The sequence below is a fragment of the Thunnus albacares genome, chromosome 23 (assembly GCF_914725855.1).
Source record: "Thunnus albacares chromosome 23, fThuAlb1.1, whole genome shotgun sequence".
Classification (NCBI taxonomy): Eukaryota; Metazoa; Chordata; class Actinopteri; order Scombriformes; family Scombridae; genus Thunnus; species Thunnus albacares.
In genome coordinates, this window is record NC_058128.1 from 664,581 (window position 1) to 684,720 (window position 20,140).

Consider the following 20,140-nt stretch of genomic DNA (forward strand, 5'->3'; position numbering starts at 1 on the left):
TTTACACTGTAAGGTCATTATGAAGGGATCTTCTAATGGTCAGTATGAACAGGAGGAATGATTACAGCAAGAAAAACAGCTTTAATGTTCATTTGAAGACTGACTGTTGGTTTAAAACTGTGAACTCGTCCTTTAACTGACTGACATCAGCTCTGCAGTTTTATTATTATCATATTGATGTGATTCTCAACTTGTGAAAACCTGTTTGCACAAATCTGATGAACACGATCAGCACGACGTCACCAGAAGTGTCGACGCTTGAACAGCAGACAAGAGTTCAACTAAAAAGTCGTTTTTCTGAGTATTTTAAACGGTTTGGTGTCAGATCCTGCAGGTTCTGTTCTGACTTCAGAGGTTCACAACTATAATGAAAACCCAGCGTCACTGCCTGTCAACGTGTGTGTGTGTTTGTGTCATCATGAAGGTCAACTGTACGCTGTCACCGCGTCAGCGTCGGGTGACAGATTTATCGGACAGCGAGGTGTCAGTCAGCAGACGGGAGGACTGACTCCGGATGATCCGCTGTGACTCGTCTCGCCCTCGGCTGCTGCAGCGATGCCGGAGTCGACCAATCAAAGCCCACGGACAAGGATGAGTGTGTGAAGCCGGCTGTAATTACAGCCGACAATGTCAAATCTTCACGCTGATAGGAGGCGACAGAAAGGTGAAAGTGAAACCGTGTTTCAGCTGTAGACATGCGGCTGCTGCACACATACTGAGAGACTGCTCATATCTGCATGTGATTAAATGTCAACATAGAAAATAAATATAAAAAGTCAGAAGAAACACATGGAAATACGGAGCCAAAAGGTTTCATCCATCTGTGCAAACCTGAATCTACAATATTATTCAGAACAGAAAGGTACAAACATCGTAAAACATGTAAAAAAGTGCTTTGACTGGTCGGAAGACTAGAAAGGTTCACAGTCCATTTACATCTGGGGATTAAGTTCCTTATTAGAAATTCTAAATTGAGCTTTTGAAGTTTTTAAATTTTACTTTAATTATCAAGAGAAAAAGTTTCCATAAAGCAGAAAAACGAGCCGTGTGTTACGTTATTATATATAATAATATACCTGAACCACCGCGCCGTCACGTCATCAAACATCATTATTGATTAACGGCGACGTGTTGATGACGTCGTCCTGGAGTCACATGATCAAACCGCAGACCTGCTCGTCGTGGTGACGGTAGACGTGAAAAGAGAAAATATTAAAAACCTAAAACAAAGCATCAAACATTGAAACATAAAACACAGTGGAGAGAGACTTTTATCTCTGTTGGAATAAAAGATTTATATTATTTTAATGTTTCGGTGGCCAGAAGCAGAGTTCTGTCAGGACGCTTAAATCTCACAACCGACCCCAACAGGATGAAAACTAAAGTGATGACACAGCTACATTCACTTTGTTTTTGCAAGAAATACAATACTATGTATACTGACAGTAAACATTAAATATGTCTTTGTCTTTGTCGGTCTGACCTCTAATAAAAACCGGCGCTGCGTTGTTGCCGTGGTGTTTGGTCGGTGAGGAAGGAGGATCGCAGGAGGTTTATAAAGCTGCACAGACTTACAGAGAGGCAGCGTCTGAAAATATCAGAGCTGTGTTCATTCTTCATTAATCTGTCCCCTGCTGCTTCATCCAAACTCTTACTCATCCTCCTGTCAGCCTCACGAGGAGGAGGAGGAGGAGGAGGAGGAGGAGGAGGAGGAGGAGGAGGAGGAGATGGAGCGAGGATAAAAGAAAATAGATGGAGTCCTGCGGGAAGAGTTCTGTCTCATCCCGGAGGACGAAACAATAAATCTGATTTATTCATCAGCCTCTGAAGCATTTCTAACGTGACTAATTGAAAAGCCAGATTATGTGTCGGCCTCGTGCTGCGGCGCTGACCTCTGACCTCCGGAGGCAACCGCTGGGTTTCAAGCGGTGAAAATCTCCCTAATGAGCTGACTGCTGTAAATGTAAGAGCTCACTCTCCCTTTGCTCGCTGGCTAATTACTGTAAACCGGTTTTTAAACACTCGCTGTCATGGAGGCAGATCAGCTTTCAGTCCCTACGGCGGCTCCGCACTTCCTGTCAAACTGAACTCGTACGGTCCAATCACAGCAGAGGAAACGCCACCACGGATAAGACTCATTGCTTCACGTTTGTACCACTTCATTGGAAAAAGACGTGTGTGTTTTCTGTCGGAGCTTTTGTTCCCAAAACATCAACGTTTGTATGTTTGTCACTGGTGGTGATGAGAGTTTAGAAACAAGACGTTGTTTAAGCAGCCAGTGATGATCTCTAAGCAGCAGTTTTTAATTTCATAGTTTGAAAGATGGCAAAAGATTGAGACACATTGAGTTTAATGCCAAATGTCAGCAGGTTCACATGGTAAGTACTGGATGTCATGCTGATGTTTAGCATTTAATATTTAGCATTTTAGGATGTGTCAGTGTGTGATGTGTTATTGGCTCGTAGTGATGAACCTACAGAGACTCTGCAGCTTTATAGTGAGTTTCAGCTCATTGTTTATCTGTCCGACTGTTCTGGTTCACTCTCAGCGTCTCATAGCGTCGTTTTCAGAGAGACAAAGCTGTAAAAAGCTGCTGAACACTACCTGCTAACAGTTAGCTGTAGACTACCTGCTAACAGTTAGCTGTACACTAGCTGCTAACAGTTAGCTGTACACTACCTGCTAACAGTTAGCTGTAGACTAGCTGCTAACAGTTAGCTGTACACTACCTGCTAACAGTTAGCTGTAGACTAGCTGGTGAACATAGTGGAGCATTTAGCAGCTGAAGAGCCAGATGTTTCCCTCAGGAGCTGGTAGAGAGCAGAAACAGCTAAAAGAGAAACACGACTCCACATGAATGATAATGTTGCTCCGTAAATAAACAGCTGTTTGCTAACAAGTTCAACATAAAGGTGATGATGAGTCAGAGTTGTGTTCACTAGGGCTGCAGTCAACCAATCGTACATAATCTTCAACTAATCGATTAGTCGTGGGGGGGGGCAGAGTGCACAGTGAACTCAGCAGTCACACATTTCTCTGTTCTGTATTTCTCTGTTTAGCATCTTCAGGCTAGGCTAACCTATCGTTGCTAACTTTGGAGCTAACCTCCTTTACTTTTCCAGCATTTGGGGAAACAACAGACGTGACTTTTTAGCATTTATTAACTGACACACTGTAGTCTGTGCTGTACATTTACTGCCAGACTGACAACTTACTACTAACCTTTTCCTCTGCTCCGCTCGCATCCACCGTCACTTCTCTGCCCCTCGCTCTTTCCCGCTCGCTACGCTAACATACTCCTTAACGGAGCCGCGCGACCAGTGGTTTCCCAGGCAACGACGCAGAGGTTGACTCACGTACCGGAGCAGCGCAGCACAGAGACTCCCAAACGCTATCGGATATCAAATATTAAAAAATATATTTTTTTGGCCTGGCGGGGGTTCTCGTTGTGTCATTATGGAGAAACACGGATTCAGTAACCGTTCAGTAAACATTGAGTACAGTTAGACCCAGCAGGCTCCATCAGGTTGGGCGAGTTCAAAGTTGTGAAAACAACGGGGGTGTTTTGAATACACCCCCGTTGTTTTCACAGGTAATTTGTTAATCTGTCCCTCCCGCCGCAGGAAATAATGGATTAATCCTGGAAAGCTGCTGATGTAGCACTTTACTCCTTATGAAAATAACACAGAGATTATTCGACCAACCAGTCGACCAGCAGACTGCAGCACTAGTGTTCACAGCTACTGCAGGTTTAATATTTAATATATTACATGGACTTTATCTAATATGGTTTCAACATTGTGAGGAGACAATTAACAGCCTCAGAGCTTCATAACCAACAGGATCTAAATACTGTAAGAAAATGATGCTTTTTAACATCTAAACCAACAAAATGAAGTTTCTGAAGTTTAAAACTGAACTTTGTGAAATCTTAAACACAACAAAAACACGACCGACTCCTTCATCACTTTAATCTTTCTTCTTCTTCTTCTCCAGGTTTTAAAGAAGAACAATAAATAAAACCAGACATTTACTGTCAATGTTTTTCATTATTACTTCAATTATATGAAGAAATAGGTGAGGTGCAGCTTTACTGCTCAGTCGTAACCCTTCATCCTCTGTCTCACACACAAAGATGCTCATGAGGTCGAAGGTCAGCTGACGGCACTTCATCACGTTGACGGGGAGGTGAAAGGGTCGACTGTCAGAGACAGAAATCCAGTTAAAGCTGCAGTTCACACTTTCAAAATAAAAATAAAAAATCTTATGAGTAAATAAAAAAAAACAGTGAAATATGTGATTCATGAGGCAAATTAAAATGTAAACGGGGCAAAAATAAACTTCAACCTCTAATCTCTTAATTAAAAACTGCTGAAAAAGTCCATTTATATTTCTGATTAATTAACCCCATTGAGGAACGATTCATTAGTCAATATTACAGCTGACTGTTGCTGCTGTGTGTTTGTAGCCTCAAAACGCTTAAAAAACATCGAAAATAAAAATGCATGAAGAAAGATTTTGTCAAATAAAACTTATAAAAAATTAAAGGACTAAAATTTGAGTAAAATAAACATTTCCTTCATTGAAAGTATAGATATCTACTCATGTGTTCAGTATCACATTGATCATGATTAGATCTTCATGAAGGTTTTAGGTAAAACCACATTTTTCATATATTTCTAAAATAATTACTTATTATATTCTTATTGTTTTGAGTGGTATGTAATTTATAATATACATAATAGTCGCACTAATGTACAGCATATTAATATCACTGAACAGTGTATTATTAATATTATAATTATGGTTACATCTCTATTCTCTTCTTCTGTTTATTTTTCTTTCTATCATCTATAAATGAGAATAAACAGAAACTTCTTCTGGTTTATTTTTAGATGTAAACTGATAAAAGTGGTTGAACAGAAGCTCTGTAATCACTTCTTTGTGCCAGTCGCTTCTCTCTCGGCGCTCGCCGGCTAAAAATAAGCTGCTGTGGAGAAACGAGCGAGCGGCGTTATCTACGAGTCCTGCGTGTAACAGAGGAGGATCCGCTGGTCCTCAGAGATCCTGACGGACTCCCTGCAGCGAACATCCTCAGGCCCGCCTGTGACAGCACATCACCATCAGAGCTCAGTGATGTACGAGAGAGAGAGAGAAAAGATCTGAGGCGGCGAGAGGAGATGAACTTGAATATCGAGATAAAGACGGTTTTATTCACTCAGCCCCCCCCCTCCTCTTCCTTCTCCACTTCTTCTTCTTCTTCTTTTAAAGCTTTAAGGGAAGATAAAAGAAAGCCTCGCTCTGGTTTAAGCTGAGAGAAGCCCAAGGTCGAGAAAATCAGCAAACCCTCAGCAATCACAGAGAGGAAAAGGCTTTCACATTCATTAAAAAACAGCCTGATGCTTCATAACCAGACTTCTCTGTGACAGAGAAGCAAAAAGAAGCAGGTCAGTCTTTTCCAACACGTCCTCATCATGTCGTCCCCGTAGGAGCGTTTCTAATACGCCGCCTGTGTCGCCAGTAATCATGACCAGTGATGATGTTTTATGGTGTGACGACGCTGCGGTTCAGGTCTGGTTCAGGGTTCAGGGAAAGATCCTGGTTTGGGTTTAAATGATCATTTAAAACACGGCGTGGGTTAAAGTTACTACTTCCTTAAAGTTAGGCGACCGTCATCGTCACGGCAACAGTAAACACGACGACAATCGTAGTTCCAGTTTTTTAAAAAACCGTCCCGACTCGCGGTTGGAAACAGGAAGCAAACGGCTTCTATACATCCATCCAACCCGCCTCCTCCTAACGTCCTCATAATGACTACGGCCGCTAGATGGCGTAAATATAATTATAGGTCGTTTTAGCGACTGAATTTACGACCTATACTGTGGTTTTTCTTGGCAGGACGGGCCGGTCTTTTCCCTCGTGTGCCATTTCTTCCATTTTACTGCTCTCGTTTTCTCTTCAATCAGCAGCAGAACAGATTTATGATCAGCTGGAGTAAAACTGCAGCCTTGACTGCAGAGATTCAGAACAGATAAGTGTGTCTGAATCAGACTGTAAAACACAGAAGAAGAGGAAGAGGAAGAGGAGGGACGTCCATCATCAGCTGTTTGCTCTGTTATGATCCAGTTTCACTGAGAGGAAGGAAACATTCAGAGATTCGGAGAAAAAAGATTAAAAAAGGAGGAAAAAGTTGTGATTTCATGAGAGTACGTCAGTAATTTTGTGACAAGCGCTCCATATTTTCACAATAAAGGCGTCATTTTAAAAAAAAAGGTTGTAATAATTAAATCATAACATTCAATATTTGATTGATCTTGAAATGTAAAAATATTTAATAAAATATATTTTTCTCTCTTGTAAAATTACAATTTCTTGTAATCCAATGTAATTTACTCTACTGTAGTTCTACTGTAGTTCTGCTGCCTATTTTGTAAAATATCATAAAATTACAACTTATTCTCATAATTACTTTTCCCCCAAAGAATTCTGACATTTATTTCTCATGAAAATTACAACTTCATATTTCACATCAAACCTTTCTCTCATAAAATTTTTGGGTAATAATATGTCTGTTTTTCTGCCTTAATTTGTTAAATATGATTTTTTGGTAAAACTTCAAACTCGCTTCATTTTCTTGCAAAATTAGGACGTATTTTTCTAGAATTATGACTTCATTCATTAAACATGACCTTTTGGTCACATATGATTTGCATTCTTGTAAAATCATAACTTAAATTTTCTTGCAAAATTACACAGTAGAACTACAGTAGAACTACAGTAGAACTACAGTAGAATACAGTAGAACTACAGTAGAACTACAGTAGAACTACAGTCTCTTCTGATATCAGGACTTTATTATATTTTACTAAATTTGTGCTCAACTAAACTGCAAACCAACATACTATCCTGTACTTCTACTGTAGTTCTACTGTACTCTACTGTATTCTACTGTAGTTCTACTGTACTCTACTGTATTCTACTGTAGTTCTACTGTACTCTACTGTGCACTGCTCTCCCATGCTGGCTTATCCAGACTCAACGAAGGACATTTACCGCCCTTCTTCATGTGTTCCTGTTTGTCCTCCATCCTCTCCTCCTCATCCTCTCTGCGTCTCCTCCTCCTCCTCCTCCTCCTCCTCCTCCTCCTTCACCTCATCAAGTTTTAACGATCAGTTAAGCAGAGCTCCAGTTTCTGAAGATCTCGTTAATCCTCCCTAAACGCTGCACGGCCATGAAGCTAAACCAGGACGCTCCAGTGAGTAAACGTTAGTCTGAATCAGCAAGTCCAGGTCAGTGGGATGAGGACGCCAATACAGACATACAGGTCGACTGAAGCGCATATGTGTCTATACTCGACATATTGGTTACATATCGGTTTGTGATAATCTGTGATACAGGTTGATGAAAACTGAGTTGAACATTTATAGGAAGAGAGATGATAACGATGGTGTATGTGTGTGAGTGTTATGTGAGTATCAGCAGCAGAGGGATGAGTAGAAATCCTCGGGGGCGACGAAGTTAATTAAACACGGAGGACACACGCAGGCTGCTGATGTATGCACACACACACACTCTTAATGCAGCTGCACACAAGCATGCACCGACTGCATTCCCTCCGTCCCACATCCAATCTATATCTGACTTCATTTGCATGAGCTCATATTCACATTTATTGTGTTAAACACCAGAGGAAGAAAACCGTTCAGCCTCTGGAAGAAAGAGAGTCCTGATAACAAACAGCCGAATATTACAAACACAAACACGCACACATTTAGCAAACCCCCTTTTTATCTGCAGCAGTGTTAATCATTCTCTCTGCACCTTAAATCGAGTCATTTATCTTTCTCCTGAGGAGTTTTGGGCTGAAACTCTTTTTCAAACCGCCACCAGCTCCACCAATCAGCTGAAAAATAAAGTAATTTGAGTCCATTTCAGGAGGAAAAAGTGTGTCTGTAATTGTGTTTGCAGTAAGTAGCAGAAATCCTCGACAAAGACGTCGTAGCTGGAAGGTTTTTCCTCTAAACTCTGTAAACAAACTCTCTTTTGTTCAGAAGGATCAGGGCTGTTTCTGTCACAGTGTCGGGGAACAGATGTATCACCAGTTCGCTTCTGCAAATCAGAAACAAGTCCAAGTCACACAGCAGACACAAGTCTGAGAGGATAGATAAAATGTCTCTTGAGGACACGAGACCAGGACTCAAGTCCTAGCAAAGACAAGTCCGAGTCAAAACACGAGACACAAAAAGGTCAAATAGAAACACCCAGGAAGCCGAGAGACGTAGGAGATCATAGAAAAACCATCTCAGTGCTGGAACTGAAACCGTTGAAAAGCCCTGAATAGAAACAGTAGAAATACTCGGTATTCTTCCCAAACTGGTCCACACTTTACACAGTTTTTCCCATCAGATGAAGACGATCCGGATCTTCTGTTAACAAGATATAAAACACAGAATCTTTGTGAAATATTGGCCCGACGTGCTGGATCCTGTAGGTTTTCTGACACATACAGAACACGTGTTCATGTATGACAGCACATGATATCTCAGCGACATTACCAAACCCTTTACCCATGTGTGATGTGTGTGCGTGTGTTCTCGGTCTGAAGCGTTGAATAATTGAATCAGCGCTGTGGGTTAAATTACCACACAACTGTGAATAAAGGATCAGCTGGCACGGCCTCGGCCTCTTTAATCAGATAATGGCTCGGCCTACTGGGAGATGTGGTTTCTGAGCGTGGCCAATTTGTAGTGAGGAAGTTCAGCGTCGGCTCCGGTAGGAAGATACTGAGACTGCTCAATGTTTGAACCTCCTAACATCTTTATTTCCCTCTTAAATCCCCCTCAAGATTTTAATTATTTCCAATCACATCAGGTGTTTTAAAGCGCAGCGGTGCTCTCTCTCTCAGCAGGAAACTCAGTTTATTAATGAGCTGCTGTGAGATAACTACTGTTTGCTTTAAACCTTCCAAAAAAACCATCTGCACTCTTCCACAGAGACGTACAAGACAGAATTCATCATGCGCCTCTTCCATCATATATGTCCTGATAAATGCATGTTTTACTGTCACATACATGGATTTAGTTTCCTCCTTAAACAGAATCTAAAACCGAGCAATACATGTTCTCTGTATGTTGTATTATTTACAACTTTATCTCTTAGAGATTATGTTTATATTCTACTAAACTACATCAGCAAATATGTTTTTGCTGGGAACATAATGCTGCCAGTTTTCTGTCAACATAACGAGGAAATGATGTCGTTAATTAACTGTTTCATTTGTTTCTCCTGCCAAAATATTCATCTAGCGGCGCAACGTCTGCTGGTGGTGACGACAGGCCAGTTTAAGGCGATTTAATTAACAATTATTTTCATTGTTAATTAATCTGTCGATTATTTTCTCCATTAATCAATTAGTTGTTTGATTTATAAAATGTCAGAAAATGGTGAAAAATGTTGATCAGTGTCTCTGAGCTCTAAGAAATCTAACGTATGTTTTACTATTTTATAAACAAAGTGATTAATCTCTAGTGAACTGATCCTGGTTCAGTCCTGTTACGCAGAGCTTCAGTCTTCCTTTCAGGGTTTCCTGCACATCTTATTAGTTGATGTCATAATTTTCTTCTGCTAATTATTATAAAAAGTATTAAATTTTTTATGAAATGTAATATTAGGCTTCAGGCAGAACGAGTCACGTCAAATTATACTTAAGCAGGAAGGAAAGTGTTTAAACCTTCACGTTGTAATTACTGAGATGTGTCTGATTCAGCTCAGCGGCTGATTGATTGATCACATTGGTAATTTATCTCAGCAGCACTTTGAGATGAGAGTGAAATACATGTGTGTGAAAGGAGGATGAATATATGTTGAGTTTAGAGGAAACACATGCTCATTAATTAGGGCTGCAGCTAATGATTATCATAACGATTAACGATTCATCTTCTGATGATGTTTCCAATTAATCATTTTGTCTATAAAACATAAATGTGTTGTTTTGTCCGACCGACAGTCAAAAAACCCAAAAAGACGTCTGTGAAGGTTCTCAGTCGTCCAGGCAGGCTGGACTGATGGCGACTGGGCTCGGTGGTGGATTCTCCAGTTCTGACTGACTGGTGAGGAGTTGCAGGCGTTTAACCTCTGTGAGGTCATTATCGAGGTCATAGATAGCGCTCGGTTTGTTAGTGTTCCTGGCTGCGAGTCACCAGAGGCCGGGCGTGAATGTTGTTAAATCTCCTGGAAGGGATGAAAGAACGGCATCACAGGTGGAGGATCAGTGGTGTCGCAGACCTCCTCCTCAGCTTTGATAGTAGAGAGAGAGCCCGGTATCTGTATCTGTATCAGTATTTGTATAAAAGTGGAAAGAGGCTTAAAAATCCTGTTTTTAAGGAAGGAGGTCCCCACACCGGGTCTCAGACTGATCAGAGACGACTGCGCTGACTACTGAGATAAAACTTTACTCATCACCTCCCTGCAGACAGACCTCTACCTATTTATACACCCATAACACACAGACAGCACAGCCTGGAACATGTAGAAGAACTTCAAAGGTGATTCTTGCTTTGCTCTTTTCATTTATTGCCTATTTTTTTACAACCTAACTTTGTGGAAAGGAGAAGAGGAACAACAGGTTACGGAGAGTCTCTTGGTAACACCCCCAACTCCAGAACTGATGTCCAAATAAGGAAATGTGCATCATGCAGCAGGTGGATGTGACTCCCCTCACTGAGACCTGCTGATAGACGTCACAGCGGAGCAGAGGAGAGACACTGAGATAGTGATGTAACTGACCTGCGAGCTAGTATATGTATGAAACAAATATTCATATTAAACTCGTTATTTGTACTCGGGTAGAGATCTAGTCGATGGCCTCCTTCACTCCTCTTTCAAACCTCCCTATCCTAAATATGCCCGCTGTTGTCCTGGACAGAGTGCCCTTCATCTCTCTGCTGTGTTGAGTCATTTGTTTGTTTAATGGTTGTTTAGTTTCCCAGATATACGAGTCTGTGCGTTCCTCACTGCGCTGTAATAAACTTATTCATGTTTCCTTTAACACCTTCATCATCATTAAGACAAAACTGTGACTTTTACACATTAAATATATTAAAGATCTGACTCCTAATTCACAGGATCAATGTGTGAAATTAAAGATCTGCTGACACTCTGCTGACGTGTTTGTTTGTTTGTTTGTTTGTTTGAGAGTCTGGACTTCACACATGAACAGCTGCTGCATGTGTGAACATAAGAAAGACAAAGACGACGTCCTGCCACCGTAAACCTGCTGCAGGGGTCTGCCAGGATCCATCAGCTGATCTACAGGAAGTTAATTGATTTTGATTATCAAAAAACAATTTTCTAAAGCAAAAAATGGCAAAAATTCACAGGTTCCAGCTTCACAGATGTGAATATTTCCTGTTTTTTTTCTCCTCTGTTATAATAAACTGATTCTTTGGGTTTTGGACTAAACAGACATTTTGAAAAGCGAGGACACGAATATTCAATGAACTGGCTGAATGGATCCTGAAAATAACTGTTAGTACTGCAGCTCCTTCAGATGTTAATCATAAAAACTGTCCAAAACATCAAGAAGCTTTCTTATGAAGACTTCAGAGCAGCAGATTCTCTTCTTGAACTCGAGTTCATCATAAAGGATTCATTGTTCCCGACATGTTTCTGATGACTTCGACTCTTCAAAGCTGTCTGAGAACTTCCTGCAGTTGGAAAATGAGGAACTACCATGTTGTTATTTGTCGTTGGGTCCTCGAGGGGGAAGGATGTGTTTAAGGACTCTGGATCCAGTTTTTAATGTCAATAAACAATTAAAAAAAATCATAAATCTGAGGCAGCTTTAAAATAATCTTTAGATTATTAATATTAATCTGTTCAAATGTGAACATTTAGTATTGGAATAAATCAGCGATCTCTGATCTTCTTCTTCTTCTCTGATCCACGGCGGTGACCTCTGTCAGACATCAAGAGAAGAAGAAGAAGAGGAGGAGGAGGAGGAGGAGGATGATGAGGCGTAGAGGCGACGAGGCTTTCAGCAGCTCCAGATTAACGTCTCTGTGCTTTCCGCTCTGCAGCCGCTCCGCTATTTATCAGGACTTAAGTCAGCCAATGACAGCGCGCCGCCTCATCATGGAGCTATTAAGAGAGCGAGGAGATTAAGCCGAGTGTTAATGTGACACTTCAGTATCAGAACATCTAACGGTCACCGAGGATTTCATCCTCACTGTTCTGCATGTGTGCAGATCAATAACTCGCTTCAGATTCATTATGTTGATGATGTTCCGCCTGCAGGGATCAAATCTGGACCTCGCGTTGCACTTAAAGTGCAGAAACAAAAAGAGGCATCAAAGTGCAAAGAGGAAGTCATGATATTTAACTGACGGTTGCATGTTGTGGCTGCTTGTGTCGCCACAGAAGATCAATTATATCAGTAAAACGACTGCGGGACACCTGGACGTGTTTGCTATCAGGACACTGTGACTGATATCGTCTCTATCAGAGGAAGAACGAGAAAAGTCTTGTAATAATTAAATACGTGTTGTCGTTATAACGAGAACCTTTTATGCTAAAAACAAATGTTTTCGTGTTCTACGTAAAGTAAGTAAAGCTGTAACTTCCTCATCGTCAGTGATGAAGTCGCTGAGTTTGTTTGCTGTCGCATCAAATCACCTGCTGTTACCATGGTAACCACAGACGTCGTCAAATCAACCTGGACTGACTCGTTTAATCTTATTCAAACATGCATGTTGACCCCTCGAATTTATATTCTGGGGCTCTACTGGAATAAAACCTCCTTATTGATCTTCTACTGGTCTACTGGTTCATGCAGCCCCTCAGTTCAGCCTCCGTCTGAAACAGGAAGTTTTAGCTCCTGTCTTTTTAAGACGTCACTGCAGGTTGAAGCCCTGAACTTTGACTTGCGGGCAGCATTTCCACACGTTCACCTCAAGTGTCTGAACTTTGACCTTGTTTAACATCAGAACAGGAAAAAAACACTGACAGCTGAACATAAAGCCTTTAACTATCAACCTCTCTAAAGTGAACTGTGTGATGTTGTGCTATCAGATGATTCTCAGGGTGAATAATTGAAGACGGAGGCAAAAGAGGAGTCGTGATGGGAGCTGACTGGTTTCCACGGCGACCGTGATGCTTCAGCCCATCTGTGGTTGTGTGAGTGAAAAATCACGTGTGTCCGTGTGAAATAACAGTTTGACACCTTCAGAGGCGTCTGAGTAGAAGTCTGTCACTAATTAAAAGTCTTTTTTGGGGGTTCTTATGATTTTCAGTTTAATAACCAACTTTAATGCTGTTTGTCAGAGATTAAATGACACGATAATTAGTTTTCTACTTGCTCATGTTTCATGTTTAACTTAGATATAAAAGAAGAGCAGACAGAAATAATCAACTAAACCCTGTTTCAGCACAGGTTACATATAAATATGCATCAACAGGAGTAGAAACAACATGTTCACATTGAGAACAGAGAGATGTTGTGAAGGAGAGTCGTCACTCTGTGTTTTATTTAGAGCTCAGCGTGTGTTAACATCAGCGGAGGTGAACGTGTTTAATCACGCGTGTTGCTGAGTTTCAGGCTCGTTATCTCTCTTCGGCCTGAATAGAAAGTCACAGTTTATCCATTAAAGCTGTTAGTATGATTTTTATCTGACCCTATGTACTTCACTGATTTTGGGTGTTGGACATGTGACATAAACATTTCAGAGTCTGCATGTCACCTTAGGTAACATGGTATGGCCCTTCGGGGGGACCTTAGAAATACAAACAATGGATCCATGGTCAAGTTTGGAACTGTTCCAGATGTGGGTTGTTGTGACACATAATATGTGGTGAGGTAGCTGTCAATTACTTGATGGACGGCTCCCAACTGACCTAGTGCCCATGGAAAACCTATGTTATTCATGTGATAAGATACAGATGTGTAACCCCATATAAGCTATGCACCGACAGGGGTACGCTGCCCAGACCATCTTTATACATGGAATGGACCCGATGGCCATCGTCTAATAAACGTCTACAAAATAAGAACTTCGTCAGCTCTTCCTTTGAACGATATCATCACACATCCTTCCTTTCAAAAGCAGGAACACATGTTCTCCGTCATGTGACAACAACATGTGACACTGTTTAATCTGGAACGACGTTCAAACATCAGCAACGTTGAGTTTCACACAATAACTTCAATATTTAGATTTGATCTCAAACGTCTCAGAAGAATGAAAGTCGCCACCAGAGAAGAAGAAGAAGATATTTGAACAGAAGTTAAACCTCACTAATTTATCTGACGACAGATTCAACACCGTCGTAACCATGACGACCAACAAAGTGCTCTAACGCAACCATAAACCAGTTTAACGATGCTGTAGTCAGCACTGGTGGAACATTTTACTGAGACGTTCAGTATCAACATTTGTGCGACTTGTCAGATCGTTTTCTCATCATGCTGAGAGAAAACGACTTTACGTTTCCTGAAATTTAGTGAATATAAACTTAACTTCTCGGAGATGATATTTGTAATTTTATATAGTTTTATGTCTGTTTGCAAACTCGCCCCGTGAGGGACGAATAAAGACTCTGAACTGAATTGAAATGATTTGCTCGGTGCGTTACTATGGCAACGACAACAAACCCACAGCGAGGAGGGTGATTCAGGTTTTACAGGTGTCACTGAAGGACACGTCCACTGCCAACAGTATGTTTGATGTTTTATGATATTACCGTAATACAATGTGGTCTCTTCTATTCAGGACAATATGGTTATTATAGAGAACAATTCTACGTCCATGAATGATTTTCTCTGGTTCTCCGCATGTTTTAGTGGTTCTGTGTTTCTGACATCAGCTGTAAGAAAACGTTCAGAAACTCATTAATGAAGCCTGAGGGAGGTTTTTCTTCCCCGCAGAGAACAAGAGACATTAAAATCTGCTGCTTTCTGCTGAGTCGTGCCTCGTCACTGATTGTTCATGTCAAACTGTCTCAGTCACGCTGAGAGAAAACAGCCCCCCCCCCCCCCCCCCCCTCCTGCCGCCTCCGTCACCTGCAGGCTGAACACCTGTTCAGCTTCACACTCCCAGAACGACCAGGTGGCTGAAAACACACAGTTATTAAATGGACCCCAAAACTTCCTATCGGCTATATATATTTCCTGGAGATACTGAACTCTGGATAACTTCCTTCCGGCTCTGTGTTGTTTGGAAACAAGCCACTCTTTAAGACCCCCTGAATGACCCACTGGGCTCTGTGTATTTGCTGGAAACAACAGTATATTTAGCAGAAACACTCCTTTTTCTCTCCCAAACTGTCATAACTTCCCTGCGTGTTGCTGACGATTGTTGTTGATACAAATATTTCACAAACCTGCAACGTTTCCGTCACTGCGTCGACAATAAAACAAGAATGAAATACAACGAAATTACAAATGCTAACTTTAGCTTTAGCTGCTAGCTGCAGTCTCTCATGAGCCAGTTTAGACTCAGAGGAGTTCTGGATACTTCAGTAACATTAACCTCAGAAACCTTCACAACATGTAGAGACGCAGTAAACTAAGCTGCTAGTTTGCTTCAGTAACATTCTTGTGTTTGTTCATCAGGTTTGTATCTGACAGACTGTCAGAGTGTCATTAACTAGTAAAATGTGTTTTTGTATTAAAGTGTTTTTAAGCTTTAATATGAGGTTCTCTTGTCACATAGTGGTGCTGGCATTATAACCCTGTGAATGTAGACGTTTCCAGCTGTGTTGAAAGACCTCGAAATCCACTCACGGACTCCTGGAGCCTCCTCAGACCTCTACACGCTTCACAGAGACCTGTCAAACCCTCCAAGGAGTCCGGGGATCATTTTAAGACCTCTTGAAACCTCTAAACACACCTTAACCTCACCTGTGACTCTTCTACAGGAACCTCTACAACCGTTATAATGACCCTCTAACCCTAACTCTGCACCCTCAAGGACTCACAGAACCTCTTCAGATATCTACAACCTGCTCATAGTCCGCCTGAGGGATGCTGGTGTCGCCGTGGAAACCTCCTCCTCTCTGCTCTCTGAGGTTTTCTCAGCGTTTGACTTCGTTTCTCTCAGTTTGTTCGTCTGCTGATATTTACTGAAATATAAAACGATAATCTGAGTTTAACCCTTGAAGTCCTGTTTTACTGATGTTTATTACATCTTAATATCCTTCATGCTGCCTGTGAGCAGCACTACACACTGTCACACTTTAAATCATGTGAATGAATGAAGTCTTTCTACAGCAGTTTACTGATAAACGCTGACAGTGTGTTTCATCTCTTTCTAACATCATATTTGTATTTTCAGAGAGTTTTTATGTGATCTAGTTTGCAGACTTGCTCACCTCGAGTTGCCTCATGAGGAAAATTCCCATTTTTATTATAATTCGCACCGAATGACGTTGTTCTCTTCAGGACAAACAGTCTGGTTCCTGAAGGATCAACATAAAGAAACAGATGATCTATGAACTCAGGAGTCAGATGTGTAATGTTTCATAATGTTTCCATCTCAGTGAAATAAGTTGCTGCTGCTGTTGTTTCAGAGCTTCTCAGTAATCTGAGGACGTTTCCCTCGCTGACGCATCATTTATCTCTTTTCTTCATCTGCCTGAGCTCTCTACTGTCTGTGTGTTTCTTCATCCTGCTGAGCTCTTCATCAGGCTGTCTCACAGAGATACAGAGATCCTCACAAAACACCCGACACCAAAGAAGAAGAAAATAAAAAGCTATAAAACCAGAGCGCGAGAAGGAAACAGACTCACTGAGCCGTTTGTTTACAAACTTTACTTTCCATATTTAATAAAACGATGAAATTACAGATTTACTTTCTAGAAACATCATAGAAATTATTTTGAAATTATTCTGGGATGTCGGTTATAACCTGAACACGGATCAACATCAGACTGACGCTGTTGACCTCCGTTGACCTCTGTTGACCTCTGTTGACCTCCGTTGACCTCTGTTGACCTCTGTTGACCTCCGTTGACCTCCGTTGACCTCTGTTGACCTCTGTTGACCTCCGTTGACCTCTGTTGACCTCTGCACCAAACTTCATTCACATCCGTCACGTTTTAAAGACTCAGTTCTGCCAAACTAACAGCAGTGAGAATAAAGCAGCTTCAGCAGCTGTGAATGATGAAGATGATGATGATGATGAGTCAACGAGTCTAAACTGAACCAGTTTGAATGTTTTTCATGTTATTTTAGTTTCAGTTTAAAAGAGAAATGATTTTATTTTATTATCTGGAGATCGACGACGGTTAACGAGTCGAAACGCTGACAGAGAGACGATTGAAATGTTTCTGGACTCAATAAAGAAGAAAAACATGAAAGTTTTTCTGCTTCGTGATGTTTTAGTTTCAGTCTGAATGAATATTTAACATGAAGAAACTGTTTCCTTCAGACTGAAACACCTGAGGAACGACCTCTTCATCCTCCTCATCCTCCTCTTCATCCTCCTCATCCTCTTCATCCTCCTCTTCTTCTTCTTTGTGTTTGAACAGAAACAGTGCGGACCCTTTTTGTTTTAGTTCGTCTGTTTGTTAACTCTGATCTGATCGTATTCATTAGTTATTAAATAAACAACTTTATATCAATATTCTACTAAACACAGTTTTCTGTATTTTATTGATTTGTTTGCACATAAAACATATCTTGTGTCATAAAGGATTGAATGAAACCTTCACATATACAAACACACATTAACCTGCATGAGATGAACACAATTAAATTAAATAAAAACAATGAAAATCTGAGATGATTCTCTGTAAACCTCTCTGCTCTCAGATCAATACACAACAGTTTCAATAAAGGATGAAGAGTCTTTGTTTTAGTCTTTAAAGGATCATTCTGCTGATTTTATATCTTTGTCTTCATGTTTGGATCCAAACCAACGATGAACTGATCTACTGACCAGTGTAACCAGTATCAAAGCTGAAATATCTGATTCCTAAAACACCGACGTCTGGACGACGATGAAAAGATGAAACCAGTTTTAGTCTGAATGAAGCTCCAAAACGGAGAGAAGAAGACGTGTTTACCAGCTGATTTATTGTGGACATTAAGGCTGCAATGGATCAGATATAAATATAAATATATATAAATATATAAATATATATATATATCCTGTAAAACACTTACAGCGATGAACTAACCCATGGTCTTAAATGAAAACATTCAAAATGTCCAATGTTTGAATAAAATCTTGAAATATATAAAATAGTCGATGCTCAGTTGTTAAACCTTCCTCTGTAGTGAAACAGCTTCTGTCCACATCATCTAAACTTGATGATAACTCAGAAACATGAACACACGTCTCGTCCTGCAGCTTGTTGAACGAGCCACCAAAAAAAAGGTTCACCGCTAACGTCAGTTAGCAGCTAGATGCTAATTAGCTGCTCAGCTAATCAAACATCATGTAAACAAACCTGCAGACGTCACTTCAGACCCGTCAGACGCTGGTTTGATCGTTACTCTTCTAAATCCCTGTTAGTGACGCGCTGTCTGTCCGTGACTTGTACTTACAGCAGTTTGTTTACTTTGTCTTAAATGATAATTAATCTGCAGTTCATATGCGTGCAGAACCGTGGGGGGGGGGGGGGATCCGTATGGATCAACTACTATGATCAGTTACACCACTACTGGACGTGGTCTCAGACTCAGTTTCAGCCTCTTGTGTACAGATGTTCACAGCTGGCTGTTTATTTATCTTCTGTTCTTTATATCTGGTCTCGTGATACCAGACAAACCAGATCTCCACCTACTGATGTCGGGGGGGGGGGGGGGGGGGGGGGGGGGGGGGGGGGGTTTCTAGACGCTTCTACGGCGGCAAGAACGGTGACTAACAAACCATTTTATACCAGAAACGATGTTCTCCTCCGTTCTCATCAGTGAGCTGCAGCTTCTCTGAACTGCTTCTGCAATGAGATCGTCTCTGTGAGTCTATTTTATATGTATATATATCCTATATCATATATTATATACTATATATTATATATATAATGTTTAGTTCACTGTCTTCATTTTAGTATTTTGAATATTTGATCTGTTATTTATTAAGATCTTTCAGTGTTTCTTTGGTCTGTGAAGCAGTTTGTAACTATTGTTTTATTATTATTAATATTAATCGACTGCTTTTAGCGATCAGACTCGTCTGGTAGGAAATAATAAATCATCAGTTTGCTCAGCAGCTCTTTGAACTTTAGTAAATGTCAAGATGTTTTTCTAATTGCTTTGTTTAATCTGATGTTTTTCATCTTTATTTGCTTCCACAGACTCAGATCTCAGATCTCCTCCTTTTATTACAGTCGTGTCATTGAATAAATCGTCTTCTTCTTCTAGCGAGCGACTAGAACCAGCATCAGTGCACCTCTCCTCACTGTCAGCAGACACGTAGGAGAAAACAAACGATAGAAACTTGATCATTATCTCATTATCTCTCTGCAGCTGTTCAGTTTTGATCTTTTCTATTGACGAGCAGATGTGATCGATTTCAGAGTCGAGACACAAACTGCAGAAGTTTGGTGAGTTTTTCACCGAGAGACGCTGAAGTTACTGTAAAACCTCCAAAGTTCACTTTTCTTTCAGGCTGCTGAGTTATTTTATTTATTCATGTTGAAGAAACTTCATCTTCGTCTCTCGACACCGAAGACGAGCAGGAAGTCTGTCTGAGATGAAAGAGACTGAAAAAACCTTTATCGATCAAAACAAACTTCACTCTGAACAGTCTGACTGCTGCGCTGAAGAAGACGAAGAAGAAGAAGGGAGGAAGAGGAGAAGAAGAAGAGAGAGAGATCAGAGTCATAGAATCACTGTTATTGATCCGGCTCTGATCGATCGATCGGAGCTGACACAGGAAGTGTTGCTAACCGGTTTGTCTGTCACTCTGTGATCATGTGACCCGCCTCATTAATCTCAGTGACGATTAGACTGATCACACTCCAATAAGTTAATCAATACATATATCATCAGATCAGCATCTACACCGGGGAGATTACCAATCAATACCAGTGTGTTCGTTATCAATCACTGCTGTTATAGATCCACTGAAAACCTGTTTACACCCAGTTTATTAATATGCTAATGTGTGTGAAGCTATTTACATAAATCTGCATTATTAAT

At 40.8% G+C, this 20,140-nt stretch overlaps 2 long non-coding RNA genes across 2 annotated transcripts; both read right to left on the bottom strand.

Annotated features, from left to right (window-relative positions):
• Positions 1–674: 674 nt before the first annotated feature.
• LOC122974946 lies at positions 675–18,579 on the bottom strand. Its single transcript, XR_006400506.1, has 3 exons — positions 18,448–18,579; positions 12,228–12,231; positions 675–687 (listed from the first exon to the last, which is right to left on the bottom strand). It is a non-coding gene; the product is annotated as an uncharacterized LOC122974946 (long non-coding RNA).
• On the bottom strand, positions 15,785–18,085 carry LOC122974947. Its single transcript, XR_006400507.1, has 3 exons — positions 17,018–18,085; positions 16,366–16,937; positions 15,785–16,116 (listed from the first exon to the last, which is right to left on the bottom strand). It is a non-coding gene; the product is annotated as an uncharacterized LOC122974947 (long non-coding RNA).
• Positions 18,580–20,140: the final 1,561 nt, after the last annotated feature.